General features: G+C 41.5%; 1 long non-coding RNA gene across 1 annotated transcript; it reads right to left on the bottom strand.

The window, feature by feature from the left end:
* Window positions 1-309: 309 nt before the first annotated feature.
* LOC129047928 (uncharacterized) lies at window positions 310-12,944 on the bottom strand. Its single transcript, XR_008509821.2, has 2 exons — window positions 12,580-12,944; window positions 310-4,013 (listed from the first exon to the last, which is right to left on the bottom strand). It is a non-coding gene; the product is annotated as an uncharacterized LOC129047928 (long non-coding RNA).
* Between the last annotated feature and the right edge of the window lie 6,597 nt (window positions 12,945-19,541).

The raw sequence follows: 19,541 nt of genomic DNA, 5'->3' as shown, positions 1-19,541 counted from the left end.
GCAGTGAGCTGTGATCATTTCACTACACTCCAGCATGGGTGACAGAATGAGACCATCTCAAAAACAAAACAAAAAGGAGGGTGATCCTGAGCAGTTAATTGTCTGTACAAAGTGTTTACAAAAATGGAAGAGCTGGAAATGGCTCGTGTTAGCTTTATTAATACATCTGTAAATGATCATCCAATCACCAAATTATTGCTAATGAAAAATGAAACTAAGAACTAACAAATCATAATAATTACAAATGAAAAATGAATCTAATACTGCAAGGATGGGGATAAGGGTTAAGGATGACTTAAAAAGCACAAGTTTTGAAGTATGCAGTGTTTTTATTGAAAAGATGTATAACTTTAACAAAACATGTAACACCATTACCCGGTCAAGACAACCATTTTCATTTTATTGACCTTCCAGTTCTTGTACATATTAAACAGACAAATCGCTGTTACATACCATAATGAGCAGCAGCTCAATTACCCATTCCCAAACCATGCAATTCCACCCCAGCCGCCCCAAATTTTAAATCCAGAAGACAAACCTAGAAAAGCGGCAAGATAAATATTTACAAACATTGTAGAAAAACAGCAATATTTCAAGTTTTGTTAAATTCTTTCCTTCAGACATAATGTAGACATAGAGGAGGAACAGCTGAGAGTCTCTGCATCACAGAAAGAGAAACCTGAGCAAAACAAAACTATGCTTTCTAAACTTTCCAGTGTCCCCAAAAGGGAGAGACACCAGCAACTTAAGTGTACTTCAGAAGTCTCAAATTCTCATTAGTTGACTTTCAGTTATCAATGTCAGCACCATGCTGCAGTTTATAAATCACTAACGCAAACACTGCTCTCTTTGATATTCTTGCAATGTTTTCATTTGAGAAAACCTGCAGAAAGAACTCTGCTTACACCAAAGCAAAGTAGCAAGGAAACAGGTTATCGGTGAATAATAAGGCCCTAAGAAAGGCAGCAGGTCGTATAGTTACCTCCTTGTGGGCAAAATCCCTGCCCTAAAACTATGCAACCTACTACCTCTTCCTAGGAACCCATTTTTTTTTTCTTGCTGGTCTTCTACTTGGTAGATGCACTTCAAATTAACCTGTTAAATTATAGGTCATGTTCTTTGAGTTTTGTTTGAAATTCAAACTAATCAGAATTCTTTAATGCTTTTGAAAAGTTATCTGGCCATATGACCTTGGTAAAAAGCCACAAATATATCTGCTTAAAATCCAACCTCAAGTCACAAAGGAACAAGAAAGTAATTACATCAGAGGATGTAAGCCAGCAGTCTAATACTCAGCCCACCACATATTACTGGAGTCACTGACTTTTAACATTTAATTACCAATTTTGTTTTTTGGACAGAGTCTCGCTCTGTCACCCAGGCTGGAGTACAGTGGTGTGATCTCGGCTCACTGCAACCTCCGCCTCCTGGGTTCAAGTGATTCTCCTGCCTCAGCCCCCCGAGTAGCTGGATTACAGGCGCCCACCACCATGCCCAGCTACTTTTTTGTATTTTTAGTAGAAACAGGTTTTCACCATGTTAGGCAGGCTGGTCTTGAACTCCTGACTCAGGTGATCCGCCCACCTTGGCCTCCCAAAGTGCTGGGATTACAGGCATGAGCCACCATGCCTGGCCTAATTTTTGTATCTTTATTAGAGACTGTGTTTCACCGCGTTGGTCAGGATGGTCTTTAACTCCTGACCTCAGGTGCTCCACCCACCTCAGCCTCCCGAAGTGTTGGGATTAGAGGTGTGAGCCATGGTGCCCAACCCAATTACCAACATTTAAATATCAAATTTCATAAAATCTCCAGTCTCTCCTGTTAACTGGAAAAGTAGGTGACAATGTATATAAACCCTGCTTGCTACCCATCAACCAGAGCAAATTAATTTACTATATTTGCCAGTTACAGCTAGCCCCTCCTGGGCCTCTGATGGTATTTCAGTTTTGACCCCTGAATTAAAGTAAACAGAAACAAATTCTGATCATGAATTTTATCATCATTAAAAACAAGCTTTCAGAGATAGTCATTCTCTCCATAAAGGCATTTTTAAAGTTTTATTTTGATTTACTTACTCTGCTCAGCTAATAACAATGTCCTTATGTAATTAATAAAATACATAAATTAATTTTTCTCCAGGGCTTAATTATTAGATAAGGATACGTTTCCAACTGAGGGTGGCAACGTTATGCTGGAAGAACATGTGTCAGGAAGACCACAAAATTTCATGACTGTACTTGCTACACTTTCAGCAAAAGAGTTATACATATTTTCAGTTCAACAAAGATTAAGCCAAAGAGAATTCTTAGAACATTCCCACTCTTCTTTGGCACACCAAAAGGCAACAAATGTCATTTTCTCCCATGTTTTTATGTGCAGATTAGAACAAAGACCAATTATCTATGCAGCTGTCCACAGTGGATAAAACAAAAAGCATACATTTGGTTCAGAGTAAGTCACCTGGGTTGGGCCCATCCAAGGAAGTTTGATGTTTCTACTCTCATGAAAAGTACCAATGGCACTGCACAGTGATTATCTTAGATATTAAGGATAAACACAAATTTCTCCTTAAATTTCCATTTATTGGAAATGATTGGAGAGGGAGGGAACTTCTCCCTCACCTCCACACTGCCTCTTTTCCAACTCTTCTTCCAACACAAAATAGTTTAAACAGCAAGCACTTAGAGAGCTTTTAGCCTTGCTTGTTGATTACAAGGCCCAAGTTAGTGTATGGTTTGCCCATCGGAGGAAAGCTAAAACATGGGCCTTCATGGGTATTAAAATTCAAGAAACCTTTTCCAGCAGTTTTTCTATTTTCTTTAAAGTAACAACCTATGGACTTCCCCATCTGACATTTTCGAGTGATCCCACTGTGTGAATGAAAGACTACTTCAGGGTTTGAGGGCAAAGCTGAGATCTGAGCAACTTACCAGTAAGCAAAGGTAGAACCCAGAGCCCATCTCTCCTTTTCCACGCTGCTGAGTAAAGTCTGGCTCAATCAACCTATCAATGAAGCAGTGCTTACAACATTCTCCAAGACCACCCAAAACCCAAACTGGAAATGAATCATGACTAATCTGACTCGTTTTGGCTCACACAGTGCCCTTCCAATTTGTATTTACCTTTACCACCCGGGACCTCACCTTGGACATGTGTACCAGGATGTAAGGCAATAAATCTATTCACAATTCCAAAAGGCCCTGGTCCTCTATTAAGATTTCCGGAAGGCTACTTACTTTCTCTACTCATTAAGATTTTTGCTTAACTTCAAATTTCTGAAATATACCATATGTGAAAAATTTAAATGTTAATCTCTGTGCCTACTGTACTACTTGAACAGAGAAAATTAACTGATAAACTGTAAATACAAAACGTCAAAATTAATTCTTCTGAGTTTTAATATCATCTAGATAAAAACAAAATAATGCAGCAAGTCTACTCCTCAGGGAAGGCAATAGATTGTATAGTTATCTCCTGAACAGGGTAAAATCACTACCCCACAACTATACAATCTACTACCTCACTCTGATAGAGCAATGTTTTCTTCTGGAATGGAAAGTACAATCTCTTTCAAAAGAAAATTTCAACATAAAATTATCAGCATCAATCAAAATAAAAAAAATACATTTATTCTGATACAGAGAAATAAGACAAGCAGCAAAAGGTTTCCCCACCCCCATCCAGTGTACTTGCTACAGACTTTATCTCTAAAGTAATAAATTTCCAGGCCATAAGCAAATGCTGCACTACATCTCTTTAAGACAAGTTAATCTTAAATATTGTACAATTAGTTAACTGACTTTCTATCAGACCGCCTGGATGCAGACTTTTCTATCACGTTAGGAAAGACAGTAGATTGTATAGTTATCTCCCAGTGGTGGGTGTGACCCTAAAACTATACAACCTACTACCTCATCCCACAGTGAAGAGAACATCCAGGGTGAATGATGAAAAGGAATCACAGTTGAGCACCACAGGAAGGCTTTTTTTCCTCCTCGGTAATCCTGGTTTCCTGTGTGAGTGACAAGAAAAATAGTATTAGACCATTTTCATTCACTTATGTTGAAAATGAAGTTTAACTGAACATTTTGGCTACATGCATAATCAATGCTGTGGTTTCATTTCCTGTATTTCATTAATAGTATTTTAAATGCTTGGTTATCTGAATCCACTCCTAAAACCATGTATTTACGAGATTCAGAAACCACCCTGTTACCACCACCTTTTACTATTATCAACTGCTGGTTTTCTTATAGTTCCTACAAATGAAAACGCATGAAATAACTTATCTTTCTTTAAGAAACAACAAAAAATCATTACAGAAAAACACGACAGCCTCTAATTAAAAATCCAATGACTTCAAAACCCAAAAGTCCTGTACATCATGCATAATCCAAATGCACTAACGTACAACAATATAAAAAACGCACACAAAGAGAAACTAATTTTTAAAGGAACCTACTCATTTATCCCATGAGAGCAAACACTAAGTGGTCTTATTAGGACTAAATCAAAGATAATCACCTGAATCTGATTCAGGGTCAGAATCCTTTCCTTTAGATAGACAGGTAGTATGCGGATTGAAGGCAGAGTCCAAAATCTTTAATAACCCAAAGTAATCTAAACTATATTATTACTCTTTAATTTACAGACTTCATATTTAGGAGGCAGCTACTACAAAGAGTATCTTTTAAGATAGGGACTACATTTATTTTGTAGTGATTTAGTAACCAAAAGCACTAATTTTTAAAATTACAAAATTTAATAAAAAACATACGGCTCAAAATAATAGAATTTAAAGTCTAGAAATAAACCCATACATGGGTCAACTGATTTTCAACCATGCCAAGACAATTCAACTGGGAATCGTTTTTTCAACAAATAATGCTGAGATGGCTGTATATCCACATGCAAAAAAAATGGATTTGCATTCTTTGTAAATTGGTGTGCAAAACATACCACATTAAAGTAACTTAAAATAACCTAATTTAATGGTAAACAAAATATTTTAATAGATATTTCACCAAAGATATGACTCATAAGCACAAATGGCCAACAGGCACATGAAAAAATACATTATTCATTAGGATGGCTAATAAGATTAATAAAAGTATTGACAAGGATGCGGAGAAAATTGGAACCCTTAGATTGCTGGTGGGAATGTGAAATGGTGCAGCTGCTTTGGAGAACAAAACTTGTAGACAAGTCAAACAGTTGTTGTTAAGTGGAATCAGAAATACGTATTTCGTCTTTGTCTCCATTTGAAGATGCTGGCTGGCATACAGCTCCTAAAACCCTCAGAATTTCCCAAGTGATGAATGTCTGTTTAACGCTACGGAGTCGACTGGTGGCTCCTGTAGTTTCAGGAAGGGGATGGTCACCAGAAAGACCAAGGTGTGATTAGAGAGGTGGAACTTTCAGCCTCACCCCCTCAACCTCCAGTTAAAGCAGAGAGGACAGAGAGTAAGCCAATCATCAAAGGCCAATAATGTAATCAATCATGCCTAAGTATGAAACCTCCATAAAAACCCCTTAAGTGTCAGGGTTTGGACAGCTCTGAGTTGAAAAACACATCTTCGTGCCAGGAGGGTGGTGTAACCCTAACTTCACAGATACAGAAGCTCCTGTGCTAGGAACCCTCCTGGACTTCAGCTTAAGAACCTCTTCATCTGGCTATTCATTTATATCCTTTATAATAAACCAGTGATAATAAGTGTCTTCCTGTGTTCTATAAGCCATCCTAGCAAATTATAGACCCAGTGGAAGAGGTTGTTAAACCCCCTAATTTATAGCTGGTTGGTTAAAAATTCAGGTAGAAACCTAGGACTTGAAACTGGCATCTGAAGCAGGGGCAGTCTTACATGTTTGAGCCCTCAACCTGTGAGGTTTGTACTAACTTCAGGTAGTTTCAGAATTAAATTTAATTGTAGGACACTCTGTTGGTATCGAGTTGAAGAATTGATTGTTGGTGTCAGAACTGGTTACTGATGAGTAAAAAACAGTTCACCATGTGACCCAGCAATTCCATTTCTAGGTATATACTCCAGAGAACTGAACATGGCTGGGTGTGGTGGTGCAGGCTTATGGTCCCAGCTGAGTTACTCAGGAGGTTGAGGCAGGACTGCTTGAGCCTAGGAGTTAAAGGTTGCAGTAAGCTATGATCACACCACTGCACTCCAGTCAGAGCAAGAAAGTGAGACCCTGTCCCTCCCCACAAAAAAAAAAGGGCAAGAGAATTGAAAAAACGTGTACTTGAATTTTCACAGCATTACTCATTTGGAGTCAATAAAAACCAGGGTTCAAATCCTGGCCCTACTACTAATTCTCTGCCATTGAAACCTTGCAAAAGAAATTTAGCCGAAGTCCCTCAGCTTTCCTAGCTGCAGTATCAACATGTCTGTAAGAAAAAGGGAAAGATTTATTAATACCATATATCCAAAATATGTAAGGCCCCACTACTTCATCATCTCTAGATGAAAACTGGTGGTAAGAAGCTTAATAACTTGCCCCAAATTAGAGGAAACAGCACTGCATCACTAAACTATACTACATTTGAGACCATTTCAATTCTACAAGGCCAGTTTATGCAAAGTAGGAACTCGCAGACACACTTGTCCCTAAAGTCAGGCCCTTTATAAGCCAAAATATTTCCCAAGAATCAGCACTGTCCTTACTTTTATTTTTTATTGTTTTGAGACGAGGTCTCGCTCTGTCACCCAGGCTGGAGTGCAACAGTGTGATCTCAGCTCCTGAAACCTCCGCCTCCTGGGTTCAAGCGATTTTCCTGCCTCAGCCTCCCAAGTAGCTGGGATTATAGGCATGCACCATCACGCCCAGCTCATTTTTGTATTTTTAGTAAAGACGGGGTTTCACCATGTTGGTCAGGCTGGTCTCGAACTCCTGACCTCAGGTGATCTGCCTGCCTGCCTTCGCCTCCCAAAGTGCTGGGATTACAGGCGTGAGCCACTGCACCCAGCCTAGTCCTGACTTTTAAAACAATAACAGCCAAACAAAAAAAAAAAACCAAAACAAAAACCAACCAACCAAACAACAAAAAAAAACAGCTAAAAGAAAAAGCATCTGGTACCTCTACTACAATCTTCAACCTCCTACCGATTTTCTCATTTAAAACATGTTTGAATCCTCATCAAACATTCAAAAATACATTTTTTTCCAACCTTGGTGTCACATGCTTACTTTGTATTATTCTTTCTCAATCCAGCTATGTAAATAAATACCATACTGCTAGAAAGCATTCTGGTAATTTACATACCATGTGCTATTAACATGACCCTCAATTTTTTGAAAAGTATACGTATATAAATAATCCAATAAATAAAATCGTTCACAAATCAATACTTAACTCTAATATGTTATTTTATTATATACATAAACTGATTTTATAATCTAATGGTTCCCAGCCTGCAGTTTAGAAAACACTGATTACAGCAAATGGTGGAAACTAAAACCAAACAGCTGAGCAATGTTCAGTTAGGGCCAGCTCTCATAAACACTGAACATAATCCATGAATTTACGGATTACAAGAACCCATGGAAATATTCATTTGGAAGTTAATTAAAAGCCCTAACTAACTAATCACAACAATGTAACGCTTGCGTACTGGGAAAGAGTGGGTTGATAGCTAGTATACATTTAGGACTTGAAATTTTTCTGTCTACAGTTAATGCTGGCTCCCCATTTACTATGTCCTTGGACATATCATCTAATTTCTGGGCCTTTGTTTACTTCTTAGGTAGGATACTATTAGCTAAAATTATCAGAATTTGAGCCTTCTGATAATTCTTTCTTAAAAAGTAACAAAAATACTTTTATATCCACTTTCTATCCTTATTCACATACTACCTCAATCTGTAACTGGAACTACCCTCTCATTAAAAGTTATGGCAACTGGCCAGGCACGGTGGCTCATGCCTGTAGTCCCAGCACTTTGGGGGGCCCAGGTGGGCAAATCATGAGGTCAGGAGTTCGAAACCAGCCTGGCCAATATGGTGAAACCCCCTCTCTACTAAAAATAAAAAAATCAGCCGGGCGTGGTGGCATGCGCCTGTAGTCCTAGCTACTCGGGAGGCTGAGGCAGAAGAATCGCTTGAACTTGGAAGGTGGAGGTTGCATGGAGCCGAGATCACGCCACTGCACTCCCGCCTGGGCAACAGAGCAAGATGCGGTCTCAAAAAAATAAATAAATAAATAAAATTACGGCAACTGGCCAGGCACAGTGGGTCACACTATAATCCTAGCACTTTGGGAGGCCCAGGCGGGTGGATCACCTGAGGTCAGGAGTTTGGGACCAGCCTGGCCAACATGGTGAAAACTCATCTCTACTAAAAATACAAAAATTTGCCAGGCATGATCCCAGCTACTCAGGAGGCTGAGGTAGGAGAATCGCTTGAACCCAGGAGGCAGAGGTTGCAGTAGACCAAGACAGCACCATTACACTCCAGCCTGGGCAACAAGAGCAAAACTGTCTCAAAAATATATATATAATATAATAATAAATTATTTAATTAATTTATAGCAACTAAAAGTCAAAATTCAACTTAGAAAAAATGTATCTTCAACTTATTTCATTCAGCTCAGCATACCAGTACAGGAAAATGGTTAAGGGCAATGGTTTCAGGGTCAAGCAGCCAAGCAGCTACTTAGTGGCTGTGTTCTCTCATCGCCATTTGGGGGAACTGTAACAGCCACACCTCATGGGGTTGCTGTCAGGACTGGGATACATGCAAAGATATTGAATGACCGAGAAATTAACTCAACAAATGGCAACTGTACTTAATAAATTAATTTGACAAACTATCCTAACAGGAATTTTACCTCTCCAGATATACTTGTGATAGTTAAAAATATTATCAATTTAAAGCATGCTACAAAGCAGGCAAATCTATTAGTTATAGACTTGTCTATATCTACATTTACATCAAGTAAGTTTTCATAACTAAGTTATTAACATTCACATTCCTAGTTTCATTTTTGTAATGAATTTGTTTCAAATTGACATAAAAATCGTTATTTTTATGGTGTACATAAAATAGGTTTATATTATAGCTAAATCAAGTTAATTAATGTATGTACTATCCCCACAGACTTATTTTCTTATGGTCAAAACACTTAGGAACACATTCCTAACTTCAAAATATTTTTTAAAATAGCTTCTAATTTCTTAAAACACACTAAACTTTAGTCCAAATGCAAGCATACTCTACCTTTTAAGCACTTAATATCTAGTAAGTTTAAATTTTCTGAGCTAAGACATTTCCCTACACTTTTACATTAATTTAAATACTCCTATAACAAAGTAGCTCAAAAAGTTCACAAGTAAACTATTTCCTCCAGTCTCATTTTTGTTTCATACGCTGTAATCAAATACAAATCACAATTACAACACTGGCTACTTTAACAGATTTCTTTCAATCTCAAATAGTTGAATTATCAACAAAATTCTCCGACAATGATGCAGGCTGAGTATTACATTAATAAGCAAACTCTCTGATAGTATTTTGCTCCCTTCGATAGAGCATGTGCAACACCTAATAAATTCTTTACATTTATAAATAAGTTTCTCTAAAGAAATTTAACCTAATTCTAATTTAAGATCTTATTTCCTATTCTATCAAACATCACACTAAGCCTGAGATTAAGTCTGAAATGGCTAAGTACTAGGTCAGGTTTCCCAAAAGGACTATTCCTTATTTCCTTTCACTCTTAGACACATAGCAGACACTTAAGATAGTCTTGAAGAATACCCAACTTGGCTGGCTTGTTCTGCTTACTGACCATTATACATATACCATTATTTCTCAACCCTTTAAAAATCTTCTGCCTTCCTATCCTCCATTATACTGTTATGTTCCTGGGTTGAAAAAACCACTATGTAGTCTACACATCCCCAAGCCAAGAAAAAAAGTAGGGTGTAATTATTTAATCTAGATTCCACAGTTTACTATAATTAACTGCATCCTTAGTAGGCAATTCATAGCCTATACTGCACAACAGTGAAATCATTAAGAAATGAATTCTAAGCATTCAAGAATTATATGTTTGGCTAATAAAAATATGGGGTGGGTTTCTCAGGTGACCAGAAAAGTACTGTAACTTCCTGTTAATGAAAAATTCACACAAAGTAGAAAAGTACCCTCAGGGGATTGCTTCCAGGATACCTCCTTCTCCCAGAGGAAAATCCTCGGATGCTCAAGTCCCCTATAAAACGTGGTGTCATATTTGCATGTAACCTACACACATCCTCCTACCTAGATTACTTACAATACCTAATACAATGTAAAAGTTACGTAAATAGTCGTTATGCTGTATTGTTTTTGATCATATTATTTTTGTTGTATATACTTTTTTCCCCCAAATATTTTCCATCGGAGGTTGGTTGAATTCAAGGATGCAAAAATCCTTGGACAGGAAGGCCAACTGTGCTTAACAGAAGAGCAAAATGCTCCCAACTTGTATTCATTACGTTATGGTAGAACAAATCATCCAAAATGACTTATTCTTAGAGAAGCAAAAGAGACTTAAAGGTATAGCTGTCGGCTGCCTCAAAATACTTAAACCTTGTATCTAGAAAGGGCCTATGAAATCACCTGATTCGGCCAGGAACCCGGTGGCTCACACCTGTAATCTTAGCACTTTGGGAGGCTGAGGAAGAAGGATCACTTGAGCTCAGGAGTTGGAGACCAGCCTGGGCAACATAGTGAGACTTTGTTTCTATTATTAAAAAAAAAAAAAAAAAAAAAAAATCACCTAATGCAATTTCTTCACAATTGAGATGAAGCTGTGGAGAGACAGAACATTTTTGGCTGTTTATCTGAAATTACAACTATTCAGCTAGAGAAATCTAATTTAAAAAAAAAATCTAATTTTTTAAAAAACAGTGCACTAGAACTGCACTGTTCATTTGGTAGCTGTTAGTCACATGTCGCTACTGCGCACCTGAAATGTGATTAGCCCCAAGTGTATGTGCTGCAAGTGTAAAACAGTCTGAATTTCAAAGACTTAGTACCAAAAATAAGAGTAATGGCTCTCATATTTTGTCTATTTAATGAAGTCCATTCTTAAGTGATTATACAATGCTTAGAACACCTACACAGGCAAAAAGCATATAATGATCAGTCCCGAGGTCACATTAGACAACGCTGACAAACTCATTACTGGGGATTCGGATTCTTCTAGTCTCATCTAGACATGGATAAATAATCGGCAATATTCTGGGATGGAAAAGACCTCTTACGGTCTAAAGAAAAGCTTCGCAGGCTATTAAAAATATTATGATTAAAACGCATACTGGTCATAGATGGCAAATTTATTTCCCAACTTGTGAAAACTAAAGTGAGTGGCTCATGTTCCACCAAATATAAACAGCCCATTTAATACTCGTTAAAAAATATTAAACTATAATACTTTATACAATGCTATAAACGAGAAAAACACCCTACAGAAGTTTTTCAACTTTTGACAGCTTCACAGGATTATTTTGCAGGAATACACACGTGTCGAGCTGAATCAACACGGTATTTTGTATTCAATTGAATATTTTCTACTTTTTAAAAAATTCGGATCACCACCCACTAAAGTGACTTCATGACCCTATAACTCAGGACCTACAGTTTGAAACACTAGTTTGGCGCTCTTAACACTCGGTAATTCCCATATGAGTAGTTATTAAACTATCTTAGCTATTAAAAGTACACAATGTCTTGTGTACTGCTCTCTAAACCAAGATATGTCTACTTAATGATAACAGGAATAAAATGACCTTAAGATATAAATGTTTGAGACTAACTTGTTTAATACTTATTTCTTCACTCTGTAAAACTGAACGCAGTTATTTACACATTTTCGTTTTAGAATGGTTTTGTTTCACTCCACTTTTCACACTTGCAAGATTCTTAAGTGTCTCAAGTTCAACAGAGCTTCAATTTAAGTGAGGGGAACACACAGCCTGTCTACACGTAAAAATACTCTCTTGCTGCCAACTGCAATGTAACTATCCAAAAAAGTTAACTTTTTCCCTCACACTGTAATTGCACCTAAGTGATACATTGTAAAATGCTATTTAATACCACTGAATTTACAGGACATCAAGAAATTTGTCTATGCTCAAAGTTGAAGTTTCAAAGTAAACTTTTAACAAATATGTATAATAAATCAAACATTCTCACAAAACCCAAAGTAACTTCCAAGTTTTTACTTCCCTAACTACACATACTTCCTGAATATACAGTAAATAAAACCAGACCCCGCCAAACACCAAAAGAATTCTGGATATAAACGATTATTTCCTAAACTACAAATAAATTTGGAATTTGACATTCAATGTTCTTATACTTCAGGCCAACAGAAATAAATGCAAACGAATGCCACATGATGCTTTAACTTTAGGAACTGCATGCCAAGAAAGCAGTATTTATCAATGAAGTTAAAAAGCACAACTCAACCAGTCTCCTGATTTACCGCAAGATTTTAACATTCACTGTCTTCCCTGCCTTTTTCCTGTCTACCCACCCTCTCGTTAGTCAATTTTTTAAAAACCGAAAAGTTGAAAAATACATACCGTTACCTCTGACACAGAATCTACTGTAAAAAGTTGAAAGACCGAAGGGCATTACTGGCCAAGGACATACAGGTTACCACATTCCTCACACTAGAGCCCGCCCGGGAAGTTTATTAGCAAGCCTTCTGAGAGGCACTCGATTCCAAGAGTTTGCAGTGCCGACTCAAAAGGCCAGCGCTGTTTCCGGTGACACCGAGTCGCAAATCTCCAAGCCCCGTCCCCCGGGATACGATTTCCTCCCGCTCCCGCGTTCCCCTCCCCCTCGCCAAGGACGGCTGCCGCAGCGGACCTCCAGCCGCAGCAGCTGCTTCAGGAAGGGAGGCTGCACTTGGCCGCGGGGAGCAGGGGCATGCAGCCAGCCACGACTCTCCCGCCCTCCCCGCCCGCGCCTTCCCGCCCTGTTCCCCCGCCCCTCGCACTTCCTACCTTCCCTCCTTCATCCCAACCCCCAAAGCCAAGGTCTCCCCGGCCCACAAACATGATAACGGAAGTGACGTCAGGGGCACCTGGCGGCGCCTACAACCAGTCACGCCACAGTAAGAAGCGGCACCGGCCAACAGGCGCCGGCCGGAGGGCGGGCCTTCCGCCCGCCCCAAGTTTGATTGAAGCGGGGGGAAGGGCGGGGTAAGGAATGTGAAGAATGACCCCCCCTCCCCCGCCCTGTCGGTGAGGAGCTGGGCGGGAAGCGGAGGGGGTTGGAGCCGGCCCCGCGGCGGCCACGCGGCACCCCTCCCCCGTGCCCCGAGCGCCCGCGACCTCCGCTCGCGGCCCGCCGGACCCCCGGGGCCACCCACCCGCTGGAGGGGGCAGGCCGCCCCACGAGTCCCAGCCCGCGCTAGCTGGACGGGCGCGGGCCGGCCCACGGCTCTCCCATTCTGCCCACCCACTGCCGCGAGTCTCCGGGAAATAAAATGGCGACGGACCCGCGCTCGCCGCCGCGTCCGCCATACCCACCTCGCGTTCGCGTAGAGGGCCGTCGCCGCCGTAGGAATGCCCCGGCCCTCGCGCCCGTCGCTGCCGGGAGAGCAGCGCGCCAGGACCCGGATGGAAGCGCAGGCGGGCGCCGCCGCGGCGGCCTGAGGGAAAGCAGCGAGGGCGCCGGGAGGCCGATGCAGGGGCGGGCGCCGCGGAAAGCGCGCAAGCCCATTGGTGAAGCCGTCTGATTGAAGTGCGCGTCGCTCTTTCGCCTTGGCCTAGCTGAGCTCGTCCGTCCCCTCACTGGAGGGCGGCGGCTGGGCCCGCCTCTCGCGGGGTGGCCACCGTGGGGGAGGCGGGCCTGGCCCGCCCACCAATATCATCTCCTTCTTTCTTATTGGAGGGCTGAGAGAGTGGCGGGGGTGGTGTCCTCCAGGCCCTGCCCTTTGCGCGTGATGGGCTGGCTGTGTCACGTGGCCGCTGAACGCGCTGCCCGCGGGGCGGGGCGGCTGCTTTGCTCCCTCAGGCTCTTGGGGGCAATTTACACGTGCGCGACCCGGAAGGTCCGAACGCTGTCCAGCGTGCAGCCTCGGGCTCTTCTCGGTCAACTGACCCTGTTTCCTCCAGGAGGCCTACGCCAGGCCTCCTGGAGCTCTGTGCCTCAGTTTGCTCATCTGTCAAATGGAGGAGTTGTGTCCGCCCAACCTTTTACTTTTTTTTTTTGTTAAATATATACACTTTATTAACTTCCATCTCAGTGTTGCTTTTCCCGTGTGGATCCCACTCCTACCATGTGTGTGTGTTTTTTTTTTTTTTTTTAATACTTTAAGTTTTAGGGTACATGTGCACAATGTGCAGGTTAGTTACATATGTATACATATGCCATGCTGGTGTGCTGGACCCATTAACTCCTCATTTAGCATTAGGTATATCTCCTAATGTTATCCCTTCCCCCTCCCCCCACCCCACAACAGTCCCCAGAGTGTGATGTTCCCCTTCCTGTGTCCATGTGTTCTCATTGTTCAATTCCCAGCTATGAGTGAGAACATGCAGTGTTTGGTTTTTTGTCCTTGCGATAGTTTACTGAGAATGATGATTTCCAGTTTCATCCATGTCCCTACAAAGGGCATGAACTCATCATTTTTTATGGCTGCATAGTATTCCATGGTGTATATATGCCACATTTTCTTAATCTAGTCTATCATTGTTGGACATTTGGGATGGTTCCTTTTACTTTTATTCCTTGACGTTTTGGGGTCTGAGGGTTTTTTTGTTGTTGTTTGTTTTTTCGAGACATGGTCTCTCGCTCTTTCTCCAGGGCTGGAGTGCAGTGGTGCGGGTCACGGCTCACTGTAGCCTCGACATCCGGGCTCTAGAGATCCTCCCGCCTCAGCCTCCCTGAGCTTTCTTTTGTTATCTTTTCCAACCCGTGTTTTGAAGATTTTTGTCTTCAAACGTTTTTCAAAGCAATCCTTGATTTTGTTGTTTTAAAATTAATCCAAAGCCCAGTTCCTCCATCCCCATTACAACTTTCACATGCTAGGACTCTGAAATCAGTAGTTAAGGTGTCGTTTGAGGCCTCTGCTAGTTCTAAGATTTTATGGCTGGGAACCCCAAGACCTGGGCTGTAGCTCTGCTTTTCGTAATTCATTGTGACTTTGTGCAACACTTTTTAAAAAGTGGGTCCTTGTCTGTAATAGAACTATGGGAAATAGTACTTGACATGCTGTACGTTTACATTTATGATCTCAGGTGGTGGTATCAGCTCCCCTTTTACCACTCATATTAGTGCATGCAATAAGTGCCAAAGGAGTTTGTTTCGTTTTGTTTTTAATGGGGACTTTATTTTGTGAGCTAAAGTGAACAAGAAACTAGAGGGGGGAAAATTTGAGCTTGAGCCATGGGTAGGATTTGGGGAGGACTTCTTGAGGTTGGAAGATGTATTGAGAAAGGAGAGAGCAGGCCCCAGAGCTAGATAGAGTACAGTTCAGGGGAAGAGTGTGGTTATGCTGCAGGGGATGTGGAACTCTTTAAGGGCAGAAACTGTTTTGTTCCTGTCTATGCCAAGTACCTAGCACAGCAGTAGGGTAGGCTTAAATGATATCTAATAATGATGAAGTAGGCTGAAGTGGGAAGAAAGCATTAGCAAATAAATCAGGATATTGTTGGATATCAGAGTTAAGAGGTACTGTGAGCTTCAATTAGAGGTTGGTAGTAGAGGCTGGTGGGCCAGGGTGTTTTAGAAGAAATAAGAAGCCTTATAGCACTATGGGCCCTTCTGACATTTTCTTCATATGTTCATGGGAAACTTCTTGGTGAGTTTGCAAACGTGCATATGACATACATTACCCTTTACCTTCCTATCTGTGCTTCATTTTTTACCCTTGAAGGTCAACTAAATGATGCTAAAGTAGAATCCATTTGGAAAATGTTAATAGATTTGACAATATAAATGAAAACTGAATTTTAAAAAACTTTGAAGTTAAAAGACAAAAATTGGAAATATTGTAAAAGTCTAAAAAAATCTCTAAGAGACAAAACATTAATTTGAATGTCCAGTGGTTAAAAGCAAGGATCTGGAACCAGACTACTGAGTGTGAATCCCAATTCTGCCTCTTCCTAGCTGTACAACTATATACTGGGCAAATTGTATATCTTTTCTGTGCCTCAGTTTCTTCATCTATAAAATAGGGATAACAATATTTACCTTACAGGCTGTTGAAAAGATTAATATAAACATCTTAAGAACTAAGAACAGTGCTTGGTACACATAAGTACCACATAAGCATTTGCTAATATGTTATCCTTAATAAAGTGGTTTTTTTTTCAAATCAATAGGATAAAGTGAACACTCCTATTAAAATATGGACTGTTTAAAAAGGATGTGAACTGACAATTAACAAAAGAAAATGGCCAATGAATGTGAAAAGATGCTCATCCTCACTAGTAATCAAGTAAAGACAAAGTTTTAAACAATGAAAGCTTTCTTATCTCTTAGTTGATCAGTGGCATTGTAGTAGCAAACACTGGAGGCATTAGTATAAATTTCTGCAAGTCTAGGGGCCAGTTTGGCAGCAAGAATCAGAATATTTGAAAGTGTTCCTTAATCCAGCATTTTGCCACTGCTAGGAATTTATGCCTAGAAAATAACAGGACAAACGTACAAAGATCCTCCACAGGCTGTTTATCATCTTGTTTATAGTAGCCTCAAATCACAACTATCTACCAGTACACCATAGGTGACTGCATAAATTATGGTCCAAACATGCCATGAAAAGGTATGATCATGGCCAGGCGTAGTGCCTCACGCCTATAATCCCAGCACTTTGGGAGGCCGAGGCGGGGGGATCACTTGAGGTCAGGAGTTTGAGACCAGCTTGGCCAACATGGTGAAATCCCATCTCTACTAAAAATACGAAAATTAGCTGGGTGTGGTGGCGTGCGCCTATAATCCCAGCTACTCGGGAGTCTGAGGTGAGAGGATCGCTTGAACCCAGGAGGCAGAGGTTGCAGTGAGCTGAGATTGTGCCAGTGTACTCCAGCCTGGGCGACAGAGCGAGACTCCGTCTCAAGGGGAAAAAAAAAGTTCTCATAGTAATGTAGATCTATGTTTATTGATACGGGAAGATTATCAGGATATACTTTTTTTTTTTTTTTTTTTTTTTTGAGACAGAGTCTCGCTCTGTCGTCCAGGCTGGAGTGCAGTGGCATGATCTTGGCTCACTGCAACGTTTGCCTCCCAGATTTAAGTAATACCCTGCCTCAGCCTCCTGAGTAGCTGGGATTACAGGTTCCTGCCACCATTCCCAGCTAATTTTTGTATTTTTCGTAGAGACAGGGTTTCACCATCTTGGGCAGGCTGGTCTTGAACTCCTGACCTCGTGATCCACCCACCTCAGCCTCCCAAAGTGCTGGGATTACAGGCATGAGCCACTGTGCCCAGCCAGGATATACTATTAAGTGAGAACTAAGGTTATACAAAATTTGTTTGTATTAAACAACAGTTAGCTCTGGAATTACTCCTAACCTTTATTTTCTTTATATATATATCTTGATTCCTGGTAGTATGTATTGCTTTCATAACTAGGAAAAAATATAAAAATAAAAGCCATGCCAGTGACCGATAGTTGTTCCCCAATATCCAATGTCTCCGTTTTCTATAATAAACAGAAACCCAGTTTTTTGGTAATGGTAGACTTAAATTACTCCCTGAGTGTACCTGTGTGACTAAGTTCTGGCTGGCGAGCTGTTAGCAGGATGGAAGGGGGTTCTGGATTCCCTCTCTCTCCTGCCTTCTGATTTCTAGCTACTTGGATGTGATTGGGGTGTGTGGAGAGCCACTATGCCCATCAGTTGCAAGCAGCAGTGAAGAGCTAACTTGAGTCCCCTGGTAGCATCACAGGGCACCGTCTACACAAGCTTGGACTTTAAGTGAGAAAGACATGACTTCCATCTCATATAAGCCCCTGAAATTTGGGTATACTTCTGCTGGAAGCTGGCCCGATGTGGCAGACATGCATGTAGGCATTTTGTGGAGAGAACATGCAGCCTTTGGAACAGAACAAACATGAGTGAATGTCCAGCAACTCCGTTTCCTAGGAACACCTTTGGATAGAGACTCCATATTTCAGCTAGATCATACCTAGGAAAGTGATTTGGGACTGCTGAGTGATAAACAGCCTGGTTGTCATTAATGATCATTATTTGGCAAGGGATAGGAAGAGCATGCATTTCGCTGTTTGTCTGGGATCAAACAGAACAACCTGCTTGCAGAGCAAAGCAGCCCATGGTATTCCTTGGGTTCAAGTCCGAGCATGCTCCCGTGTCCAGCCCGGGCCTCCCTCTCCATTCGCCACTCCTGCCACTGCTCAGGTCACCTGGCATGCTTGTCCCATCTTCATCTGGCTGGTCCTTGTCACCCAGATGACACTTGAACCTCCCCTATTTAGAGAGGACTTTGCTGGCCACCCAGTCTTAATCTTCATCTTTAATGAGATTTCACCACTCTGTTTTTGTAACACTGTAACATTTTGGCACTGTCTGGCTCCATCTTGCTTGTTTTATTGATGTTCTACCCCCATGAGGGCAAGAAACTTGTCTGGCATGTTTTCACACTGTATCTTACATTCTAGAACAGGGCCTGGCAAACACAGTAGGTACCCAGTAAATATCTCTTGAAGCGTAGAATTAAAAGTGAAGAGATGGCCAGGTGCGGTGGCTCATGCTTGTAATCCTAGCACTTTGGGAGGCTGAGGCAGACAGATTGCCCGAGCTTAGGAGTTTGAGACCAGCCTGGGCAACATGGTGCAACATGATGAAACCCCACCTTTACTTAAAAAAAATTAGCCTGCCAAGGTGGCACATGCCTATAGTCCCAGCTACTCAGGAGGCTGAGGCACAAGAATCACTTGGGCGCAGGAGGCAGAGGGTTGCAGTGAGCCCAGTGAGCCGAGATCACACCACTGCACTCCAGCCTAGGCAACAGAGGGAGACTCCACCTGAAAAAAAAAAAAAAAAAAAAGTGGAGGCTGAGCTTGAAGGACACAAATAAAAGCAGTGGCCACAAGGGGAGTCTAGCTCATGAAAGTCAGGACTCACAGAAAGTTTGAATAAGTTGAGGGAGAAGCAGCTGGCTGGGCCCAGGAAGAGGACTGGGCAGAGATGCTGAGTAGTGAGTAGAACAGCAAAGTCCTGCAGCTGAGGTTCCTAGAGTAGCCAAACCCCAAACCACAGCCAGAGGCCCCTTGTCCCTAAGGCCCGTGTCCCAGAGACCTTGCCATCTCATGATTACAACTCTACCTGTCTGTCTCCATGCAGCCTTAGAACAGAACCCTCCCTCTACCTTTCTGAAACTGGACAAATGAGTCTGTTTTCCTTGTAACCAAAACAAGGTAAAGCAAACACACACTCCTGGAAATGGTGACCTTCATCCTCCCTAAGCCCCTTCCTCTAGGAGAGATTTAGTGCTCTGCCTTTGTGTAGCTGCTCTCCTCCGGCCCTACACGCATCACATGGTGTTGCAAAGATGAGTTTGCCTCATGGTCTCC

Source organism: Pongo abelii, chromosome 13 (genome assembly GCF_028885655.2).
Source record: "Pongo abelii isolate AG06213 chromosome 13, NHGRI_mPonAbe1-v2.0_pri, whole genome shotgun sequence".
Taxonomy (NCBI): Eukaryota; Metazoa; Chordata; class Mammalia; order Primates; family Hominidae; genus Pongo; species Pongo abelii.
This window is presented reverse-complemented; position numbering and strand designations above follow the sequence as displayed.